Source organism: Capsicum annuum, chromosome 1 (assembly GCF_002878395.1).
Source record: "Capsicum annuum cultivar UCD-10X-F1 chromosome 1, UCD10Xv1.1, whole genome shotgun sequence".
Lineage (NCBI taxonomy): Eukaryota > Viridiplantae > Streptophyta > Magnoliopsida > Solanales > Solanaceae > Capsicum > Capsicum annuum.
The window spans coordinates 71,588,685-71,614,447 of NC_061111.1; the positions used below are offsets into that span (position 1 = coordinate 71,588,685).

Below are 25,763 nucleotides of genomic sequence, written 5' to 3' on the forward strand. Positions count from 1 at the left end.
CTGGGATGAAGCAAAAATAGTAGATACCCTAGGAGCAAGAATAAAATTTTTACAACAATGGTATAGAAATATATGTGAAAAATATAGAGAAGAAATAAAAATTAAAAAAAATATTAATAAGAAATTTAGCATGTTGCAAAGATAAAATAGCACCTCAATTTGGATGTGAAGAAAGATACTATAAGAAAAGAAAAAGACGTAAGAAAAATAAGTAGTACAAGAAATCAAAATATAAGTATAAGAAACCAAGAAAAAGATATTATGTAAAAAATTATAAACATAAAAGACCATATAGGAAAAAGAAATCTATAAAAGAATGTACTTGTTATAATTGTGGAAAACTAGGACATTTAGCTAGAGATTGTAAATTACCAAAAAACCCAAAAAAGAAACAAATATCAGAAATAAAAATAGAAAATACAGAATACATGCAGATAGATTATATAGACTATAAATTAGAAAGTGAAGATAGTATATATGAAATTTCGGAGAATGAAACAGATAATGAAATAGATAGAGAATTAGATGAATCAAATGACTGAAGAAGATATAAAAATGAACCAAATAACTGAAGAAAATATAAAAATAATAACAAAGGAAGAATATTTAAATGAAGAAGGAACAGACAAAAAAATAATATTTGATAATAATATATTTGATGAAATAAAAGGAAAAGAGTTAGACTTAAGTGTAGAAAAAATATTTAAAATACCAACAATAAAAAATATATTTAGTAGAAAAAAGGAAGAATACTACATAGTAAGCCAAAAAGAACATGTAATAGACTGTAGATATGCAAAAGGAAGAGCTAGTATACCACTAGTAACAAAAAGAATAATTAATAAAGAAATAAACGACATAAAAAGCAAAAACCCAATAAAATATGTACACCTTGGAGGAACAGAGATATTAATAAAAGCATGTTTTAGAGAAGGAATAGATACACCAATAGAATTATATTTAGCAGATGATAAAATTATAAAACCTATAAAAAAGTATAATAACTGTCATAAAAGGAAATTTAATATACCAAAAATTTAAATCTATAATAAGTGTGAATTATTCAGTAGCAATAACAGATAAAAATATAGATAAATCATTAGTATTATATTGAAAAATATCAGGAATAGAACTAACCCCAAGAAGTAAAATATTTACAGCAAAATGTAAAAATCTATATGTATTAACAACAAAACATAAAATAACAAGAAAAAATAAAATTAATAAAATACAAATAGAAAGTCATTTTGAACAATTCGTAAAAACAATTGATAATAATGATTATAGTTACAAAAATATAGACATAGAAGAAGATTTGGAAATAATAAATGATAGAATAAGTACATAGAAAAGAATAGCTCATGAAAAACCAGAATCATCAAGCTCATAAAAAAGAACAAGTTATGAAATAACTTCAACAGTTAATTTAAACCAATATTACATAACAGGAACAATAAATGAAAAAGAATATTTAATACTCTTAAACACACGACAAGAAGAAAATTATATAGCAAAATATCTAGTAAAAAGTGGAGAAATAAAATCTAATAGTAATATATGCCCAGATCTACTAAGGAGTCTAATAAATATTAAGGATACAACTGAAAAGGAAATAATAATAGGAGTCAAAAAAATAAAAATAGAATTTGAAATAAAGGAAGAAATGCAAAAAACAGAAATAAAGTAAGAAATGCAAAAAACAGACATAATATTAGGAATAAAATGGTTAGAACAAGTAAAATCATACAATATAAAACATACACAATTATCTATAACATATAATAAAGAGAAATTATTCATAAAAAGAACTTTGACATGACATGAAAATATATGTACTTGTAAAAATAATAGTAGAAAGATATCATAATAGGTATTATACATCTATGATAGATACAGGAGCAAAAGCAAACTTATGTAGATACAACTGTTACCAGAAGGTAAATGAGATAAGCTAAAAGTACCAATAGTAGTCAAAGGATTTAATAATAAAGGAAGCTTAATTACATATAAAGCTAAAAATGTAAGAATACAGATTGAGATAAAATAATAACAATAGAAGAAATCTATAATTATGAACTAACATCAAAAGATATGCTTTTAGGAATGCCATTTTTAGATAAATTATACCCACATATAATAACTAAAACAGATTGGTGATTTACAACACCATGTAAACAAAAAGTAAGAGCAAAAAGTAATAGTAAACACAATAGTCCAACATTTATAGTAAATAAACACAGTGAACAAAAAAGAGGAAAAAATAGAATAATTATTGACTATAGAAATTTAAATGCAAAAACAATGACATACAATTATCCAATACTAAATAAGATATTAAAAATAAGACAAATACAAGGATATAACTACTTTAGTAAATTTGACTGTAAATCAGGATTTTACCACTTAAAGTTAGAGGAAAATTCTAAGGAGTTAGCCGCATTTATGGTACCACAAGGATTTTATGAATGGAACGTATTACCATTTGGATACAAAAATGCACCAGGTAGATACCAACACTTTATGGACAGTTACTTTAAACAATTACCTAATTGTATAGTATACATAGATGATATACTACTATATAAAAAAACTAAAGAGGAACATTTAAAATTATTAGAATAATTTACAGATGTAATAGAAAAATCGGGAATAAGTTTAAGTGAAAAGAAAGCCAAAAGTATGAAAACCAGATAGAGTTTTTAGGAATACAAATAGATAAAAGTGGAGTAAAAATGCAACAACATATATTACAAAAAATAATAAATTCAAAAGAAGAATTAGATACAAAAAAGAAATTACAATCATTTTTAGGATTAGTAAACTAAGTAAGAGAATATAGACCAAAATTAGCAGAAAACCTAAAGCCTTTACAGAAAAAATTAAAAAAGGATGTAGAATATAATTACAAGGAAGAAGATAAAGAACAAGTTCAGAAAATAAAAATACTTTGTAAAGAGTTACCAAAATTACAATTTCCAGACGAAAATAAAAAATTTACATATGTAGTAGAAGCAAACGCAAATGAATATAGTTATGGAGGAGTACTTAAATATAGACATGAAGAAGAAAAATTAGAACACCATTGTAGATACTACTCAGGTACATTTAATGAAACAGAAATAAATAGAAAAGAATTATGTTCATTATATAAATGTTTCTTAGCATTTGAACCATATATTGTATATATTAAATTTATTGTGAGAACAGATAATACCCAGGTTCGATGATGGTTAACAAAAAAAATATAAAACCTAGTTACGATGAAGAAAATTTGGAGATTAGTATTGAATATATTAAATTTTACATTTACGATTGAAGTAATTAAGACTGACAAGAATGTTATTCCAAATTACATATCAATACAAAGTTACTCAAACTGATTTACCAATGGAAAAAGCAGATGTCAAAGATACCCAAACAGACTTAATATTACAAGTGTTTGAACAAATGAAGTTATTACAAGAACGAGTTATCACATTAACTACTGAAGTTACAGATGTAAAAGTGCAGGTTGAGCACTATAAAAAGCAAGAAAAAACTATTAGAAAAGATACTATTGCAGGAAGAGCACATTAAAAAATTAGACCTAGAAGGTGACAATGAGAAACACCTAAAAACTCAAATTACTAATAAAATTACAGTTACAGCTGCAGGCGCAGGTGATGTATCCAAGGGAAAGAATATAGTCACTCAAAATAAACCTGAACCACTAAAGAAAAAGAATTATAACCTCAACTAGATATTCTCAAAACCATATACACCAAATATGCAAAAATCAGAGTTATCTATACCTCCCCAGATACACAGATATTCCGAATCACTCAATCAACAAAAACAGACTTATAACTATATCACTCGTACATATATTGATAATATTTATACTTTACATAAATTGTTAAATACAAAACCTATCCAGAGTAAAGATTTGGCAAAATAACACCAAGGATATATTACACAAAAATGTCAGAACTATAACAAACTTATTGTTTTGCCTAGCACCAGTGCAAACTTAATTACTTCATGTTACTATTATGGATTATTATCTACAGTTTACACAACTACTGGAGAAGAGTTAACAGGAATTCCAGACATTTATAAAGGATTTATGGATTATAAGAGGATTACGAAGGGACAATTATTCTATGTTCGTTTCTACTCAGCACCAGCAGAAATATTATTTGATGAAATAAAACAGACAATTACTATTGTCAAGATAGGAATGACACGAGATTATATTATCCCTGAAGAAATATGCGAATAAGAAGATAACTAATAATCAGATACCGGACTTCTACCGAAACAAGAGAGTTATTGGACTTAGCAGTATATTGACCGAGTTAGCAAATAATTATATAAATCAAAACCCAGTTTGGATTTACTATAACAGAAATCAATTATTGGTTTACTCTACTTGTAAAAATATTAGAGAAAATGACAGAGAAGAGATAAGAAAATGGGTCATGATGATCCTAAAACCAGAAGAGTTACCAGTCACAAGATCTATTACGAAAGGAGTTATTTCAAAAGAAGCTATGGATCAATTCTGTAAATAAGTTGGCCAAGATACAATAACCCCATATACAACAGATGTAGTGGCAGACACAACTTTATTCTAGATGTGATGCTACAATAGCAAAAAGATGAAAAAGCAGCAGATACGACAAGAAGAAGATAAAAAGAAGATAGTAACGGAGCAATAACAGAAGAAGACAAAGCATTAAAGATAGAAAAATGACATATGAAGAAAAAAGCTAAACTTCCTACGTAAATTATTGTAAAGTCTTAATAGCCTTTTTGATCTTTCTTTCATTTATTAGGATTTTTGACTTTTTGGCCAAAAACTATTATTAGTTTTTATTTTTTGGTTAGCTTTAAGTCTTTCTTTTCAGAATGTAAGGACTTCTTTGTAAATCAGATAGAATACGTGTAAAGTAGAAATAGTATAGAAATAGTATATGCGTTTTCTTTTTTTAGGTTATAAATAGAGAGTGCACTTGCTCAGATAAAGGCAAGTCTTCATGAGTTGAAGCAAAACCCTCTCTTGTACAAAAAACTTTTGAATTATTTAATAAAAACAGGTATATTTTCAAGGAAAAGATAAGAATCATCAAACAACTATGAAAAATCTAGAATTATCAGATTTACCAGAACATGTATTTATATTTGTGATTATGAATAGCTAAATTCATAAATTCCTGACAATCATGATATGATAAAATAAGTTCATGTTAGTTACTTTATAGTAGAATTATTCGAAGAATAGCATGTTAACAAATTTATTAGCAAAGTGGAAAGGGAGAAAAATCCCTAAGAACTATGCCATCCTAAAGGTGAAATCGGTGAGGCAAGAAAGTCGTGATAGGGAAGTAGCCAGAGTAGAGGCACTGTTAAAGGAAAAAGTATACAGATTACCATGCTAATAGTGACCGAAGAACATGTTATTTAAGAATAATCTAGTATATAGTAATCTAAAATGATCATATTTTGTTATGTGTATGATTGAAGGGAATATTTTGAAAATAGCATCAAATGATAAATGAATACTTATTTATCTGACGAAATGGTAGATAAATTCAAAATACTTGTTTTGTATGTATTTAAGGATATAGAAATTGTAGATATAAGAAAAATGATATTGAAAAAAATATTTGATATATATTTTATGACTAGAATAAATTGCATACCACACCTACCTACCTACTCTTACAAATACTTACTTACCAAACCTACACATCAACCATGATAAATTACGTATATTTAGAATATTGGAAAATGGATATGAAAAATATACAATTAGTAGAAAAACTAATGGAAACCAATCTAGAAAAATATAGGACAACTAAGGATATAAAATATATAGAATTCCTTAATGAAAATTTACAAGGACTATTAATATTAAAACAAACAACTAATAAATACTATGATAAAGCAGTTAATTACTAGAATCCAATTTCAAGTTATCCAAGTTATTCGTAGAAACCTAAGCATAATATGAATAATATGACAAGTTATATATCTGATGAAACTAAGATACTAGTTTTATATATCATAAAAGACTTAGAATTAGAAGACATAAAGAAAATAATATGAAAAAAATATTTAATTTTGAAGATGAGTTACTAAGTACTAATTGGATAGAAGATGAATTACAAAATATAGATTTCTATGGTAGAAACTATTATTCAGATAGTTATTATTCAGATGGATATTATACAGATTAAAAATGCTAGAATATATTCAAAGAGTTAGAGAAAAACAAAGTTGGCTATATGAAGAAATTAATTATAGAAACCAGCTTAGAAAAGGAAGAGAACAATTAAAAGAAAGATTAATTTGGATAAATAAAACCATAAAACAACTAAAATTAAAAGACGGTTTAGAATATGATTTAGACATAAAATTATTCATATACGAAAAAGAGAGGATAATTAACGAAATAGATATCCTAGAATTTAATATCAGATATAGTATTATTAGAATAGATTATTATAAAGAAATATGCAGTATCACAACTACTTTAGGATAAAATGATAGACTATGAGTATTTAAAATATTGGAGACAAGATATGGAAGAAATAAGATTAACAGAAATACTTATGAAAAAGAATTTAATTGAATATTTTAGAACAAAAGATATAGAATATTTAGAATACCTTCAAAATAATATACAAGAATTGCAAAGATTAAGAAAAAAAACTAAAAAATATTACAGTAAAACATTTAATCAAATACCATTTAATCACCCCCCAACATATGAACATCAATAAAACAAAAATAAATAAATTAAAAATAAAAATGTTTAGAGAAGTTAAGAAATATGTACGCACAAGTAAAAATAGATCATTTAGAGCTATAATAGATAGATCTATTTAAGTTAATCAAGTTATACGTACCCCTTACAATTGACACATTCGTATTTTCCATATTTGGACAACCTTTCAATTTGTGACACTTTAAATTGTTCCCCAACGAATCTTTAAACTTAACATCCCCGCCAATCGCATGGTAAATTTAGAATTTTAAATTTATGAGTATAATTTTTATTAAAGTTATGAGTTTATTTCTATTTTCTCCGTCCAATTTATGTTAATGTGTTTTATTCGGCACAGATTTTAAAAACGAAAGGAAACGTTTTGAAATTTATCGTCTAGTATAGATAAAAAATATTTGTGTAAGAAAATTTAATGTTAAAATATTACTAAATAAATAAAAAAAGTGTCATTCACTTTTAAACTGACTTTAGGGCTTGCTTGAATTAACTTCTTTTAAATATTTTTAATCCAAAATAGCTTTTTTGGCAGTTTTCTAGTATTTGATAAAATAAAAAAAATTATCCAAACAGGTCTTTATGAAAAGAAAAGAATGTCACACAAATCGGAATGAATAAAGTAGTATTCGGTTCAAATCAGCACAGTGTCTGAAAAGTTACCCTCATCCCGACTCAGATGTCGTGTATTATGTCCTCCCTGCAAGTAGCATTCTTCAAACCATCTCATATATATCTCTCTATTGCATATATAGCTTAAAATAAAATACACACAATAATTAGTTAGTCACCAAAAGAGAAGGACAAATATGTCTAGTAGGGATCGATGTTGAGCCACTTGTTGCCAGAGTGATAGGAGAAGTAGTAGACAGTTTCAACCCAAGTGTACGTGAAAATGAATGTGATGATATACTATTAGAATGGAAAAAATCAAGTGTTTAATGGGCATGACTCTGGCCTCCTGCCGTTGCTGCTAAGCTTAGCGTGTAAATTGCTGGGGATGACATGAGACCTACTTACACACTCGTATGTCATCTGTCTATATAATAGTAATCCTCTGTTACAATTTCGGTGACATTTTTTCACTTCTCAAGATTCAAATTAAACTATTTAAATTTTGATTTTACATTTTAAAATACATTTTCGTCATATTGAAATAAGAAGCACTACAATTTATAGTACCTTTTGTATAGTTTTTAGTATGAATATCTAAATCTTGATTCATATAGAATTGATCTAATCTAACTTAATTCAAAAGATTAATCAAATTGACATTTGAAAAGTGAAAAACGTTACGTATATTGGGACAGAGGGAATAGTACCATTGTCTTACTCTGCCTTTGTAGACGACAAATTCTCTGAGTCAAGAAAAATAATAATCGAGACAGGAAAATTGAAGTAACAAAATATAATATTTGATTTCAAATGTAGTAAGTGTTACAATCTCTATGAAAATCCTCTGATTCTTCCAAGTAATTTGAACTTGATTTGGATTCAAGGGCTTGAGTAGCTTGATCTTGAATCTTTGTCTTCGGACTTGAATTTGGATATGAATTCGTGACAAACACTTGGATGATTGCCACGAAGGATGAATGTGAACAAGTAACTTGATCTTGAACAAAATTTCTATCGTTCTTGATCTTGAGTTTGATTGCGTAAAACTTATAACTTGCAGAGAAATTACAATTTTTGATCCACGAGCTGTCTTCTTGCTTCTCAAAAATCTTCTCTTTGTGAGTTATGAGGACCCCTATTTATAGTTGGAGGGGGAAGACAATTGTGTGATTTGATTAGTTGGTATGAAATTGATCATTCACATTTTTTTGGTGAAACTATCTAATTTGATTGGCTAGAACATGTCATCTACACATGTGACGTGATTTTAGTGACTCATTTCATTCAACTTGAATTGCCACATAATATCGACACATGTCATGCTTTTAGTAGCTCATTTCATTTAACTTAGATTGTCACATAATATTGACACATATCATGCTTTTAGTGGCTCATTTTATTTAACATGAATTGCCACTTCATATGACAAGAGACATGAGCTAGATTTTTAAGTCGGGCTAGCACCTATTTGGGCCTTGGGTTAATAAATATGGGTTCATCATTTCAATTAAATTAGCCCAATGTATTTGAGACTAGATGATTAATCCAATCATAAAATAATATGACTAGGTGATTAGTCATATTATTTGGACTATTTTTTTGAATTTAATATAGTCCAAATAAATATATGAATTTAAATTTAATAAAATTTCAATACTCATAAATGTCTCCTACTTCAAGACATGTCAAATTAAAATTTTTCTAAAAATCGACGGACTAGACATGAAGTATAATTAAGACAACAATATTTTCTTCGGTTGTCTTGTACGTAGTAAATATTTGTTTCTTTGACTTCAACAAACTTCTAACTCGGCTCCTGTTAATTAAAAAAAGTAGTAGTACATTTTCTTTATAAAGAACAATTTAGTAAATATCACTAAATCTTTTCTTATTTTCTGAACTCCATGTCCGATCAAAATATGTCACATAAAATGAAACGAATGGAGAAAGTAAATGCTCATGTTAATATTTTCGTGGGACTAAAATTGTACTAGTAGTGAAATGTTGATTTGTTGCTTCTAAAGTGGGGTCCATATTTTTGGATCATTATCTTTAAAGTTCTTGATAAATTTTATAAGACTTTTGATAGGAAAGAAAATATTTTTATCCTTATCTCAAGAATATTTGATTTTATCAATATTGAATTTGCGTTGGACTAGGATACTATTAGTTACTGTAACTCTTTTTTTTATTTTTTCTATAAATAGCCGCTAATCCCTTTGAGACTATTTAACAACTGCATGAAAATTTTTGATAATCAACCAATCATATGTACGTTACTTGAATGCCCCTTGCATGTATAAATTTTCCTTTTTTGTTGTTGTTGTTTTCTTATTCTCTTAAAGAAAATTGAATGTTGTTTACCCCCACTTTGCAGGGCAAGCCAGTAAGCCACCACCTATTTTTTTGTCTTTTGATAATCGACAACAATTTTCTTTTCTTTTTTTTATTTATTTTTTTAATAAACTTTTGTGACCCTTTTTTTTGTATGTGCACGCTTCACATAATCTGCTTTCATCATCTCTTTTTTTCATTTCAAACTAACTTTTCAGTAGAATGATAAAAGAAAAGAAAATGGCCTAGCCACTTTTGTTGACTATTCAAAAGAGAAAAAAAGAAGTGAAACATAAAACTTTTTCAGGCTAAAAATGTTATAGCATCAATTGAAATTTAAAAAGAAAACACCAGCATGCTGATATATGGGAGAAATTTATAAAAAGTAAAACAGGCCAGTACGAGTCTCTTATTTTTGTTATCCGTGTATTGGTTCCACTTGAAATCGTAGTGTTTTTTTGAGAGCTTTCTTCAATTGACATTGTTAAAAAAAAAGCATGACTTTGTCATGCCAGTTGTATTGACTAAATTAAGTCGAACATGTCATGCGAGTTACAATTTTTTTTAATGGCACTTTAATTGATCATTGTGTCAGTGACATTCCAAAGTACTATATTGCATAACAAGGAACATTGGAATATGTAGTCAACAATAAAAAAAATCATGTGAATTTGTTGCCTCTGTTAACATTTTGTCTCTTTTTCTTGTGTATTAGAAACCATAAGATAGCCATTTCTTGTGCTTATTCTGATAGTGTGTGTCTTTTCAGAAAGCATGTTAAGTCGAGAAAGTAACTCGATCAACCTTTGATGATCAAGATAAACTCATACTCAGGTATATGCTTTTTTTCTCATTTTTGTTAGGCCAACAAAAATAATATTTATATTGTGGGCACCATAAAATGAAGGGCTTTACCATGACATGAAACACTGATTTTATGTTGTGAAGAGTTGTGTTTAATGTCCTCACTTTAATGTCGTAAATTTGAGGCCTCAAAAACACTGAATATTTGAGTATAAGGCATTATAAGTGTTGCCTTGTTTGAGTCAAAGACTGTGCATCGTCTAAAGCAAAGACTTTACATGGTCTGCGATTAAGAATTTTACACCTTCTGAGCCAAAGACTTTATGTTTCCCGAGGCAAAGACTTTACAAAGTCTGAGCCAAAATTTTGCCTTGTCCGAGCAAAAGACTTTACGCCGTCTAAGACATAGACTTTACATGATCCACGACTAAGAATTTTATATTGTTTAAGCCAAAGACCTTACATTATTTGAGGCAACCACTTTACACTATCTGAGATGAAGGCATCACACTATTCAAGTCGATAACTTTATATGATCAATACTTAACTGAAGTTGATCACATTTGAACTTAGATTTCATAATTCATAACTATTGAACTATTGAGTAATTGTTAATGAAATAATACTCTTCTTCTTTTGTAGTTTGAATCATGGTTTACTTTAGAGATTCAACATCTTCTTCCTTTGGACCGCAATATCTTATAATATCAGATCACAAAGATAGCGAGGTGAAGACAAAGCTACTCAGTGGTACGCCATTGGCTGGACAATATATTGCTCTGTGGCCACCTTTGGAAAATATACCTGGTTTGGACCAGTAGAATCTTGAATTCCATAGTCGTCTACCTAAGACATAGATACTTTGCTCTTCCAATCACCATACAAAAATATTACTAGTACTTTGCCATACTTAGGACAACGAATCATAAATGGAGAGAATGGATAGGGTGAAACTTTTCAGCTTAGTGGTGAGTTTTACTACATTCCTAACTATTGAGAATGGTCTAAAGATGTTCTTAGTAGGAGATGCCAAACTTTAAAGAATGCAAATATTTACTATGTCGTATATGGTTCACTTTTTACTTATGACCATAATACAAATATCTTACAAGCCTTCTGTGAAGCTTGGTGTCCTGTTAAGAATACGTTGCTTACCTCGATTGGAGAAATATCCCTATCTCTTTGGGATTTACAGACAATTGAAGATATTTTGATAACCGAAAGTCTTTATAAGAAAGTCGTGCTGGATGTTACAAAACTTACAAGAACTTATGATAAGGATAAAAGGTTCCTTCCCAAAACTTGTGAGTATCTGCTCGATGCCTTCCATCAACTACGTGAAGGGATTAGTGATAATCCGAGCATTACCAAGAGCAAATAGACAAAGTTTTGGTGTAAGAAATCTTCTAAATATGAACCAACTCCACCAAGAAGAGAGGAAAAATCCATCCATATGAAATCATCACATAACCAGACTGGAAAATTTGAAAAGGTTGTTAATTGGCCATCTGAAGAGGAAGGCTTATTTCATAAGCTAGGAGTCAAGAGTTACAAGAATGATGATACACACTTGGCTGCCTTTTTGTCTTGTTGACTGTGTATATTTGTGTTTTCCACGAAGGAAGAAGATGTTATCCGTCCAAGAGTCTTTAGAGTTGCTTGTCACTTATCAAGTAGACGAAGAGTTAGTCTTGAGGTTTTGGTCTTAGATAGCATTATAGGGCACTAAACACAATATTAAAATGCCAATGATTTGATCTTATTTAGCCATGCTTCCCAGTTAATTACATATATGGTTAGTTGACCCACTACTTCAATACTTATTTTCCATTGATAGATGAATCAACCGATCCTTTCATGGCTGGATATTCTGGTGAAGGTGCTTCTAGGTACTATGGTAAGGAAGAAGCAAGAAACATATGTATGGAGGAGGAAATATTGCTTGGCATGGCACATTGCTCGAGAGGCCTCAAGCCTATCACTGCCATAATGATGGAAATGCCAAGGAATTCTAGAGAATTTCTTCATGAGAATTCTCTTGAACTATCTCGCTTTAAGGGAAGGGAATGCCTTTATTATCGATGCTTATAGTTGTAACACCCCACTTTTTTGGGCCAAAGTTGAACCGTATTTTTTTCTATGTTTATAGACCTTAAACCAATAGTTTCTACTTAGATATAAGTGTGAATTACCTTTATTTGGTGTGGGAACATTCTTGGAGATGAATATACACCGTAAGAATCTCCTAGCTCAAAATTTAAGTTAAGCACTTTCCTATCGATTGATTATTAGTTGACGAGTTTGCATGGGTCAACTTCCAGTGATTGTTTCTTCTAGTATATAAATATTCATATGTACTAATATATATCAAGTTAAATCCCTTTGAGTCTTGTTTCCAATGCCTCCGACCGTTTGTCAATCCGAGTCTGGAGTAAGAAGTTATGAGTATTTGACTGAGGCACCATGCAAGCTGTACAATTATGACCCCTCGTAGTTGTAAGATTCTTTTGATGCTTATAAAATGATCTTTAGGACCCCTGTGGTGATGGTAGATCATATATTGGCGTTGTGGGAGGTGTTGGGAGCGGTTAAGGACCTTAAAACTAAGCAGGCGTCACAAAATAGAGCTTAGGCAATGGCTAGGCATCGCCTTACCGTCACCTACCTTTACTGGAAAGGTTTGACCATAGCTTAGGCGTCACCAACCTAAAGGTTTGCCATAGTTTAGGTGCCGCAAACCTTAAGGTTTTCCATGGGTTAGGCACCACAAACCTTAAGGTTTGTCATGGGTTAGGTGCTGCCTACCCTATATTTTTACGGTGTAGGAACTCCGTTTTTGAGTTATTTCAAGGACAACAAAGTATTTTTGCATCCAATAACCATACCTAAACATAATTACATGAAATCAGTCCTTAAATACACTTTAACTCTCTCAAATCCCTAGTTCATCTTTCTAAATCACCAGAAGAGATAAAGAACTTAGGGTTGCACACTCAAGCTTAAAAAATCAATTTTTTTTGCAATTTCTTCGTCAACTAAGGTACGTGGGCCTATCCTAAAATCATTGGGCATAAGTTTTATGTTTTTTTTTTTTTTATCAATTTTAAAGATATACAATTATGTTTACAAAGAGGGTTTTCGATATGGTTTTGAATAGTATGTTTTATAGACTTGTTTGATGAAAGTAAACGTTTGTCTTGAACTCCTTCTTATAGAATTGAACTATAATCATGTATACATATGCATTTTTAGTTTTTCAAAGATTAGATCGAGAGCATGAATGACGAAACCCCCCTCTTGTTATGATACCTCTTGATTTCACATTTTATGGGTTGTTAAATTGCTTGTTTTGAAGTATGAGATAAATTTTTTACTATTGTCATGGACTTGATATTGATTGTGAATTGAAGAGAGGGTGTTTACTTGTTTAAATATTAAATATTATAATTGAAAGAAGTGCATGAATTGTTATAAAGAAAATTGACCATCATGTGTTACAGTATTAAAAAGAGAGAAGCTTTGCAAAGGTTTACACATGTTTTGAAATAAGAACTCTCTTGCATTGTTTAAATGTTTTGGCTGGTCAATTGATTGAGTTGATTGAAAAATCTAAAGCAGAACGATATATTGCTTAGACATATGACTTGAAAGTCCTATTATGATGATACAAAAATAGATAATGCCATGACAGACTCAAAACAGAACAAAATACATATTTTTATTTAGATTTTCAGAATCAAAGTTTAGAAAGATGCATGTTTGAAAAAAACTAAAAATGGGATTAAAGAGAGTTAGGTGGTTATCCAAAGAAGGCTTTTAAGTGTAAGGGCTCATCGCTGGAAATCGTATATTGCTGATACGGGTTTATTATGTTCGAAAGAGGAATCATACGCTGGCCTAGTTCCCTGTGGCGTATCAAATCAGAAACTCCAACCCTTGCGACAAACTTAGGTTGGGGGCTTGGCCGCCAAGTCAAGGACGGATTTTATATAGCCCGTGGGATTGTACAATTGTAGGGTGTATCACCTTGCTCAAAAGTAAGACAAAGAGTTGAGTTGTGATTTACAGAAGTATTTTGAAACTTATTGATTATGCCCATGAAATTTTAAAATATTTTACGATGATATATTTTTACAAAATGCTCTCACCTATGTTGTATAAAATGTATTTTGTTTTTGAATTGTTCTACATGCCAGTACATTTATATTGACCCCCTATATTTTAGGTTCTAAGGCCTAGTCTAGCGGTCCTACTAAACAATAGATTGTTGTCAGACATTCAGAGTTGGCGAGCCTCGCTTACTTCGGAAGGCGTCTTGTTTACTTATGTTGATCTCATTTGGCTTTAGTTCATGGTCCGACCGGAGGCCTTGTCCCAGTTTAAGACAGATTGTTGTTTCCAGTTGTAGTAGAGAATTCACAGACTTGTATTAGATGGTTTGAGTTTTATTAAACTTATGTTCGCATTGCTCAGTTGAAGTAGTAAAATGACTATGTTTCCATTTGTTTTGTGCATTCTTTATAATATGTGAACATTGCATATGAGTGCCAAATAGAAGGGCTCTCGGTTATTTATGGTTTGGGATGCATATCGCGTTCAGGGACTCAGTTCAGGTCGTGACAATAGTCCCCATAGATTTAGCTATCAATTTGGTTTTTTCCAAGATTCCCCTGGCTTACTAGATCAAGATATTTGAAAAGATTCGTTAGGAGAGGGATTGGGAATTGTATGTATATTTATGTTGGCTAAATCCATGGCCAAGGCGACATGTCCCCTAGTAATTCCAAACTGAAGGAATTCTTATCTTCAGATTATATGTCTTTCCGGGAAAAGGTGCATGGGAGTGTTCTAGAAAATCACATACAATCTCTAGTGAATGTTGTGGGTCCTAGTACTGTCACCCCTCAAGAATGTAGGTAAGAGCATTAATTGTGAACATGCCTCTCACTTTAAAGTCTAAAGGAGTTGTAGAGAAGACTAAGGAACCTTCACATAAAGAAAATCAAGAAGAATATGTGTCAATCCTTCCCCATCAAGCTCCTAACAAGCGGTCATTCGAAGAAGAGAGCGCTAACATTCATGGAGATCATTGTTGAAAGAAAGTGAGACCATCCTCAAGAGAACCGTCAAATGCTAATTTACACGTGGTAGAGATTTCAGGTGATATTATTAGTTCTTCAAGGATACTGGCAGCTATCTAAGAGGTAATGATTCATGTTTTCTCACTTATTCTATGGTTATCCAATTATTTCACTAATTATTTTTTTTTTGTGCAACCAAAAAATGTCAACATATAGGATGCTTCCTATAATGGTAGACCACAAGCTAGTGGTGAATCTGTTACTGAACCAGACTCCATAAAAGCATGTTTCACCTTAAACTTAGAGCAAGAATGACCCCCGATGTGAAAGTTATAGCAAGTGAAAAATCAGATTTCCACAAACAACCGGCAATGACCATATCCGTTTTTGATTAAGAAAGGTTGTTTTCGAGCTTAGAAAAGAATTCGTTATGAAAGTTTAGGCTAGCATCTTCACCAAGTTAGAATGCCTTATTGTAGACTATGAACTGTAGACTGTGCTTCTTCTCTAGCAGATAAGATCCAAGTAGTACTTAAAGATATGAGCGAAATGGGTGTAGACATTTCTCCTTTACAGAATTTATTAGAGTTTTTATTCGAGCTCACCATTTCGTATGAACAAGAACAATCGATTGTTATTGATAAGGCCATGAAAATTGAAAAGTCAGAGTCATATTAAAAGCCAAGGAGCATCTTAAACCTATGAAGAAGGAAAATGATGAGAAATATGGAGAACTATCTGCTGCTTGCCAATCTCTTGAGAAGGTAAGAAAAAAGGTAAAGAAGTTGAAAGCTTTCCGAGATACTTCCAAGGAAAAATCTAAGAAAATTGAATCCAAAGTCTCTGTTGCTGAAGAAGAATTCTCTAAGTGTGCTAACATTTCCTCGGCAATTGAAAATGCCTCAAATGATGTCGAAAAGAGGAAACAAGGGTTAGAGGCTTCTCTCTAGGATTTAGTTAGATATAAGTTGTATTTAGATTAGCTTTAGGAGATGTATTTCTTTATTTTCAAACCTTTTTTCTTTGTTTCCTTCTTTTTTGTCTCATCAGTTGAATTCAGTAACATTAATAAACCCCTTCCACTTGGCTTTACATTGTGTATTCTTTTCAATACTTCTTTTGATTTTTAGCTCTCTAAATTGTTTACTTATAAAGAATTGATGATATTATATTAGGTCTCAACTTCAGCTAAGTTTCATTGCTAACAGTTTGTGCCTTTACGGTAGAAAATTCGTATTTGGAGGAAAGAATACCAAAAATTATGAGCTACTACATTTTTTTCAAAAACCAAACTTCTCGATTTAAAACATACCCAAAATTCAGAATTGTAGAGCATTTCGGACATTTTAATTAATATTTTGAAGTCAAGTTTAAGTGTCGTCAGACAGACATTTTCAGGTTTGCGCAACTACACAAAAAAAATTATATCTTCATGTAGAAGTACCAAAATCAAAATTCTCTTAATCCCCCATAAACTAAAATTCCAAATCTAAAACTTATCCAAAATTCAAAATTTTAGAGCATTTGGATCATTCTAAATAATATTTTAAAGTTAGTTGAGGTTCTGTTTTTCTCTACTTTTCAGGTTTGCGCACCTTGTGATAGAAAACTCATAACTCGGAATGTGAATGCTCGAAATATTAAATTATTTTTTTTACTAATGAGACTAAAATTAGAATGAAACTCTAAGCGCCTACGTACCTCAGTGAAGAGGATCAAGTCATAACGTAGTTCTGAAGGAGTAATAAATTTGCTTTTTTTGTGTCCTAACTTTTGCCTAGGCTGGCTCTTTCGAGATTTTCAACTCAGTGGACTTTTTTTTTGGGCCGTACATAGTCTATACTCTTGAAGTCCAGAAGTTACATGCATTTTAAGCTCGTACCTTAAGGAGCATTCTTCTTCTCTTCAAGGATAGTATCTCTGTATGAACTTTTCATTGATGGGGACAATATGCAAACCTTCCGAGTCAACAAGCTTATAAACACCACTTGAGTACACTTCTTATATGATGTATAGACCATCCCACTTAGCTGAGAACATGCTTCCAAATCATGAGAAGTGATGATGGGCCCTCTTACAACAAGAACTTGGTCTCCCACTTGAAAGCATCTAAAGCTGACCATCTTATTAAAAGACCGAGATAGGCGGGCTTGATAACATGCCAGGATTTATTGAGTATCTAGCCTCTTTTCATCCAAAGCTTTTAATTTTTCAAGGCGTAATAGAGCATTTTCTTCATCAGTGAGTCCTTCTTGAATAGTAAGTTGCAGTGATGGGATTTGATGCTTAAGTGGCAAAACTGCTTCAACTCCACAAATAAGTGAATAAGGATTTGCCTATATTGGTGTGTGATACGTTGTTATATATACCCAAAGAGATTCTTCCATTATATCATGCCAATCCCTCTTAGATTTTGAAACAACCTTCTTCAACAAGTTACAGAGTATCTTGTTGAATGCTTCAACAAGGCTATTGGCAAAAACATAATACATAGAGGAGTTGCGTTGCTTGAAGCTAAAAAGATCACATATCTTGGTTATCAACTTATTATCAAATGTCTTACGATTATCCATTAGTATATATCTAGGAATGCCAAAGCTATAGATAATATTGACTTGAATAAAGTTTGCCACATTCTCTTTCTTTATTTCTTTTAGTGAAATAACTTTAGCCTATTTTGAAAAACAATCAGTTGCAGTTAGGATGTAAAAATGACCACTAGAAGACTTCAGTAATGGTCCAACAACATCCAATCTTGATGCCTCAAATGGCGATGAAGCAACAGCCGAGTGTAAAGTTCTAGGGGTTGATGTATGAAATTTGCATGAAATTGACAAGCTTTACTCCTTTGAGCGTAATCTAAGAAATCCTTCACCATAATCTACCAATAATAACCCATTATTTTTATATGAAAATAAAGCTTTGTCCTAGACTGATGAGTCCCATACACTCTAGAATGAGTTTCTTTCATAGCTTGAACAGACTTTTCTGTGCTCAAACAACGTAAGAGTATTCCATCAAATGATCATTTATAGAGTGTACCCTTATAGTAAAGAAAGAGAGGGGATCATCGTCAGATTTCTATCCTCTTTTGAGGGATTTATGGTAAAATTCCATAACACAAGTAATCAGTTATTGGTTCCTCCAGTTTTCAATATCAGCCTCAGAAGCAGTGATAACGTGTTCAACTTTCTCAACATTTTTATTTGGTGGTACTACCCATCTTTGGTAGATGGTGACTTGTATTTGATTAGGAGATACCAATGCATAAGCTAAGGTTGCCATTGTATCAACCCTTTTGTTTTTCGTCCTAAGGACATAGTGAATGGTCACCTCTCCAAACCAACTTATCAACTTCTAAGCATAATTGTGGTAAGGAAGCAACTTAGGCTTTTTGACCTCATAACTACCCAAAACTTGGTTGATCACTAACTTGAAATCTCCAAAGACTTGCAATAGTAATTGTTTCATATCGGCAACCATTTCTAGACCAAGTATGAGCGCTTGATATTCAGTGACATTATTAGAGCAATAATGTGTTAAAGTGAAAGATATGGAAAAATTCCCCATTGGGAGTGATAAATACTACTCCGGCACCAGCTCCCTCACGATGTGCAACACCATCAAAGTACATCTTCCATGGAGATTGGATTTCTACAGATATAACATCTTCATCTGGTAGTTCATCAGATAAATTTCAATTATGTGGAATCGGATGATCGGCCAGGAAATTTTCCAGCATTTGTCCTTTCACTACCTTTTGAGAGATATATACAATTTCAAATTATTGGAATTGTACATACCACCTTGCTAGTCCATCTCTTAAGATAGGCTTGGAGATGACAAACTTAATAGAATTTGCTTTTAAGATGAGTCGTACAACATAAGCTTGAAAGTAATGCTTCATTTTTTGAATTAAGAATACAAGCGCCAAACACAACTTCTCTATAGGAAAATACTTTATCTCATTTGGTTTCACATCCTACTCAAGTAATAAAGGGCATTTAATTTCACTTCATGGTTTTCTTGTGCTAGAAGTGATCCTACTGATATTTCTAGTGTCGTAATATACAATATCAATGGCTTTAAAGGTATGAGAGCTACAAGCACTAAAGACTTCATTAGATTAGACTTTATACTCTCAAAAGCATTAGTGAAGGCCTGGTCCTATTCATAGGAGACATCTTTCTTCATAAGATGACTGAATAGTTGACACCTCTTAGCTAGGCTTGAAATGAACCTCCTAAGATATGCCAACATTTCTTGCAAACTTTTTAGCTCGTGAATATCTTTAGGCTCAGGCATATTCAAAATAGAATCTACCTTATCTTGACCAATTTTAATCCTGTGATGACGAATAATAAAGACAAGAAACTTTCCAGAAGCAACTTAAAGCGCACTCTTCAAAGGGTTTATTTTGAGTTGGTATCTTTGAAGTCATTCAAATACCATTCTCAGATCATGTAGGTGGCTATATCTCTTTCTTGATTTCACCACTAAGTCATAAACATAGCACTTAACATTCTTATGAAGCATATCATCAAAAATATTTTGCATAGCTCGTTGGTAATTAGCACCAACATTCTTTAAACCAAAAGGCATCACCTTGTAGAAATATATTCCCTTAGAAGTGTGAAAGGCCATGAGTTCTTCCTCTTTTGGTGCTATGCAAATCTGATTATACCGGATGAACCATCCATGAAAGACATTGCCTCATATCCAGTTGTGGCATCAGTCATAAGCTTGGGCATATCCAGTTGTGGCATCAATCATAATCTCGTGTATCGAAAAAGGAAATTCATCTTTATGACATGCATTATTAAGATCCCTAAAGTTAACACAAACTCAAATTTGACCATTCTTCTTTTTTTATAGGTACTATGATTGAAATCCACGTGGTATACTTGACTTTACGGGCGAAATCGACTTCAATGAGCTTGTTAACTTCAGTTTCAATCAAAGGGACTAATTCAAGTCTAAAGCGACGTTGATCCTGCTTAACAAGGCAAGTATATCTTTTTACAGCAAGGCGATGAGCTGTAATTTTAGGATCTAATCATGACATTTCTTTGTAGCTCTAAGAAAATACATCTATATAATCCATAAGTAACTCAACATACTTGTTTTCTTTATCGTCATCCAGTAAGGTGCTTACATACGCAGGCCTTCGATTTTCATGAGTTGCAAGATTTACTTTGTTCAATGCATCAACAATGTTCTTCACCCCTTTCTCAAGAGCAAATGGTACATCTTTAGCGTGTTCAACTTCTTGAGGATTACCATCATTGAAAGATATGTGATGAAATTTATTGATACTAACGAATTCATCTTTGATCTTCACATGCGGGAGAATACCTTTCTTGTCGCACATTGTGATGTGATATGATGATCCTACACTTTCTATATCTTTTTCACGCTCTTTAGTATGAACTATAGTATGAGTTCATGCTTTGAGTCCATCTCTACATGAAACTAAGACTTTCATTTCTCGGCTCATTCTAGAAGGAATCAAACTGGAGCAACTTTTGTGAAAACTAAGCTCTTTAGCATAAACATGTTCTTCTATACTTCTATCATTTCATTGGTGTTTGTATTTCTTCTTCATTGGCCCAACCTATCAAACACCAAAGTTCTTAGACTTGGGTCAGTGACCCGATCAAACACAATAACCCTTTTTTTAGATGCTACAAAATCATCCTTAGGGGTAATGTAATTGATACATGCCGTATTTATAGATATACAAATCAGTGATAGTTGTTTGTAACCCAAACCTTTATGCGATTGTTTACAACATACCTTTTATCTATCATCATTCTCTGAGTAGGATTTAGACTAGGATTTAGTCCTCCAAATGCTTCATGTAGAAGCTTCCCTATCTTAAAAATTCATCGAGATTGTACACAGCTATTGCCAATAACTTATATGTGTTTGTATCAAAACCCTCATTTATACACTTTTCAAGAAAAATTTGTGGATCAAGATTAGATGACTTGACAAACCTTTTCGCCGACCTTAAAAGTGGCTTGATCACATCAATTAGCTTAATAGGAAAACTCAACCCTTGTAACACCCCAAGAGCACACCCTGGGTGCCTATACGGTGTTTATAATTCTGAGGAACCACAATGACCCATGTGCTGGTACTTTCTATGAGCACTGATTAAAATTGATATGACATAACATATGCAAAATTTAACTGAGGAATGCCATAAGGTTTTACGTGATAAATCTACTAAACAAAACTGTCAGTACTGATAAAATATTTGACAATGACAACTGAAATCAGAGAAACTGACTAACTGTCTGAAATATAGCCTCTAAGCTGACTGAATGGGAGTTGATAGGACAGGCCCCAACTAACTCCATCTAACTACTGAACTAAAATCCTGAAAATAAATATAGTCTGACCTCAAAATATGAGGAATCACCACTACTACTTATGATAATTTAGGGGCCTAAGTGCAATCTGGGAACTGAGCGTCCGAACCTATGATATGATACATTATAGCGCAAAAAAAGAGTATGCGATTAGTACTTTGAATGTACTGGTATGCTAAATGAGGTAGGCTGATACGCATGGTTTCATGAACATGAATAATAACTGTCTGAGTATATATATATATATATAACATAAAGTATTGAATAGAGTGCATAAAATCTGTAGATACTGAGGATACGTGAAATCTATAAATACTGAGAATACATGAAATCTATAAGTACTAAGGATGGATGACCAAGCATATAACATGTTCTGAGTATAATCTATAAATACTGAAATACTAAAATCTGATAACTGAATCATTGATATCTGTATGCTATGGTCAAGAAATTGAAGCTGAATTACTAAACTGATTACTGAACTGAGACTGTAGGAGGTCTCATCTAACCGACATGCCCCAATCTAAGCTAATCGGGGTCTAACCTGTAACCCTAGTTAGAAAGGTGTTACTATCGTGCCACAGGTGCTAACACTGGATGTGTGGATCTACTATACTGATGTACTGTTCCGAATGACTAAGGGTGTTAGGCCTAAACTGACGGATGACCCATGCGAGGTATTCATGTCTAATCTAACGGGTGACTCCTCATATCCTATGCTGGCTACGTAGTTCTGGAGTAGAGGGAATGCTATTAAAGACTCTGCCTATCTAATGGGAAAGCCTCCATCCCTGCACTCTCTCGGTGCTAAATCCTACTCCCAACTGAACTAACTCGAAATGCTGAACTGTTCTAAGTTTAACTGATTCAGATGACTGACTGAACTAATAGTGCTCATAACATATTCTGAAACTATTCTGAAGATACCGAGACTAAGTAAATAACTATATTTTTAGGTATTCATAACCCCTAGGACTCAATAGCAATAATAGTAAAATAGTACTTAAGCTTAGAGGACATAACATAAAAGCTTTTATCAAATATTATTTCTTGTAGGCATTTTATCAAACACTTGGTATTCATAGTTTAGGCTAAACATGGAAATAGTATTAAAACTTGAAGTAATAGCATAATTTCAACATCACCAACACTTAATCATGATTTAATTCAGAAAATAGAAATATTAAAACACGTGGGGTTTGATAACAACAACAATTTCATGTAAGCATGGTATGGAATCAAGATTCATGGAGATTCATGGTTGAAATCATAATTATAATCATAATAACTTGAAAAGATCATAACATTGTATTTAAATTGGATACTTTGACTCCACGGGTGAAAGGAACCTATGGTTGAACACTTAACATACCTGGGTTGATGAATTCATGAGAATTGATGGTGAATTCTTGAAATTTGATCTTGAATTTTTAAGGCTATGGTTTATTCTTGAAAGAGAATTAATTTCTTAAAGGTTACTTTGTGATTAATGGGGCATATAATGACGTTTTAGGTTTTAATTCCGTGTTTGAGATGAGTTTAGGGCCTTGGGAAAAGACCAAATGGTCCCTGGAAATTAAATCGCGAAATTGGGAAAAATATCAATTTTTGCCCCCAGCGCGATATGGTGAAATCATATCAGGCCACTGGAAAAGGGACAATCCTCATTTTGTCCATCGGCGCGATGCGGTGCTATCACATTCCGCTACGGGAAACGGATGATCCGGAAGTGGAACTTTGGCGCGACATGATGGCAATAGCAGTGCCTCACTGAAAATTGACAATTGCAAAAATTCTCCTTGGTGCGACACAATGCCTATCACCATTCTAGGGGTCACCGTGATGCGGTGCTGCTTGTATTGGGCTACTGATTTCACTAAAATTGCTATAACTTCTCACCTGAGTATTGGAATTAGGTAAAATTGATATCTTTGAAAAGCTAATTCAATTTCCTAGTACTTGGTGGGTCCTGAACTAGAAATTTATGTGTAGAGAAAAAGATATGCTTATTTGAAGTTGACTAAGGCAACATTCTTATGGATAATTTCAATCGATAAGGGTTATTTTAATTCGTATAATAGCTGGGGGTTATTTGTGGCCTTAATATACCCCAAACTAACTCATAATACTATCAAAGAATGATAATGTACTATGCATGAGCTTGAAACATGGCGCTTACATGATTTTTGTAACGCCCTGAAATTGGGTCCCGATACGTCACACGGTGCTTAGGATTACAAGTGACCCTAAGCTAACCCTTCAACTGGCATAACTCATAAGCAATTGAACAAAAAGTATAAATCTATACAAATCTGCGGAAAATAACTCTTTTTTGAATATGATAGATACAAAACTAAATTTACAAGATTACAACTTTGCTTTTACAACCAAAACTGAAACGGAATACATCAACTTCTACTGACTGTCTATGAAGCCTCTACTAGTACAGACTGTAGGTAGCCGGGTCATGAATCCCGACTAACCCAACTCAATACGACTGAATAAAGAAAATACAACACTTCTCGAACAATATAACTAACTCAAGCCCTTGAATCAAAAGGACTCATCACCTGCTGACTGGATGCCGCGAACTGACTGGATCTAAAGATGTACACAATACCTTGTACCTGCATTTCAAGAAAATGTAGCCCACATACGAATATGTGGGTCAGTACCATGGAAACGTACCGAGCATATGGGGGTGCAATGCATATATAAAATAATATCTTAATATTATCACAGTTTATAAAATTATGCATGCTGATATAAATGACTCACTTAGCTCGAATTAAAATCATCATAATCATAAGAGAGTAAGATATATCGGGTGAAACATGTGAATCATCATAATAAATCTGAATTCACTTCCATCTTGGTTCCAAATCATCAAAGCAATCAAATATCATAACAATTCTCTTTGGAATATATGTTCATTAAATCTTTCGAAAACAATGACTTTCTCAAACTCAGTCTTTCAAACAAATATGTTTTCATCTCAGATACAAGAATAAGAGTTTTCATATTAGATAGGAGAATACACACACACACACACACATATTGGGACTCTCTTACAACTGACATAAACCATGTGAGCTACATAGAGTCCAATGTCTAAACCACGTTGGGAAGAGCTGTCCTATCCTTTCCATCAGAGTAGAACCTTAAATCATCAATCCAAACACTAGTGATCACTATATAAATCAGCCTCAGGCTCACAACCTACGGGGGAATTTAGTTGTAGGGAAGTACCAATCCTGCTATACCTCCCGCTCGGTGCTAAAGACTACTCTCGGACTTAGCTTGGATCTTTTTAAAATAAATTCCACAAATAACAATTCAACAATTCACAACGGGAGCCATCATGCTACCCTTTTTATAATAATCAATAAAAGTGGATTTCTTTTCTCATCTCGGGTTCAAATCAATCCCTTTCTACGACCAAAAGGTAAAAGCTTCGTTATCATCTCAATTCATTCAAACACAAAGTTTTTATAACACAGTTTTTATAACACTTGATTTCTAAAAAAAATGATAATCTCAATTAGAGTTCAAAACTCATGTCTCAACATCACATGAAAATTTATCAAGGTTCAAACTTTACATCATAAACATATATAACTTCCTTCAAAATCTGGAAATTTAGCCATAAGGCATAAAATATCATCATTCTCATATAATTTCACTTCTAAAATATCAAAAACATCATAATCTAATGATAATCAATATAGGATATAAATTCATGCTTCAAAATCATAGTAAAACATATAAAATCCATAACTTCGTAAA

At 32.0% G+C, this 25,763-nt stretch overlaps 1 pseudogene; it reads left to right on the forward strand.

The window, feature by feature from the left end:
• The first annotated feature begins 7,379 nt into the window (after positions 1 to 7,379).
• LOC124897770 overlaps positions 7,380 to 25,763 on the forward strand; it is a 57,730-nt pseudogene continuing 39,346 nt past the window's right edge.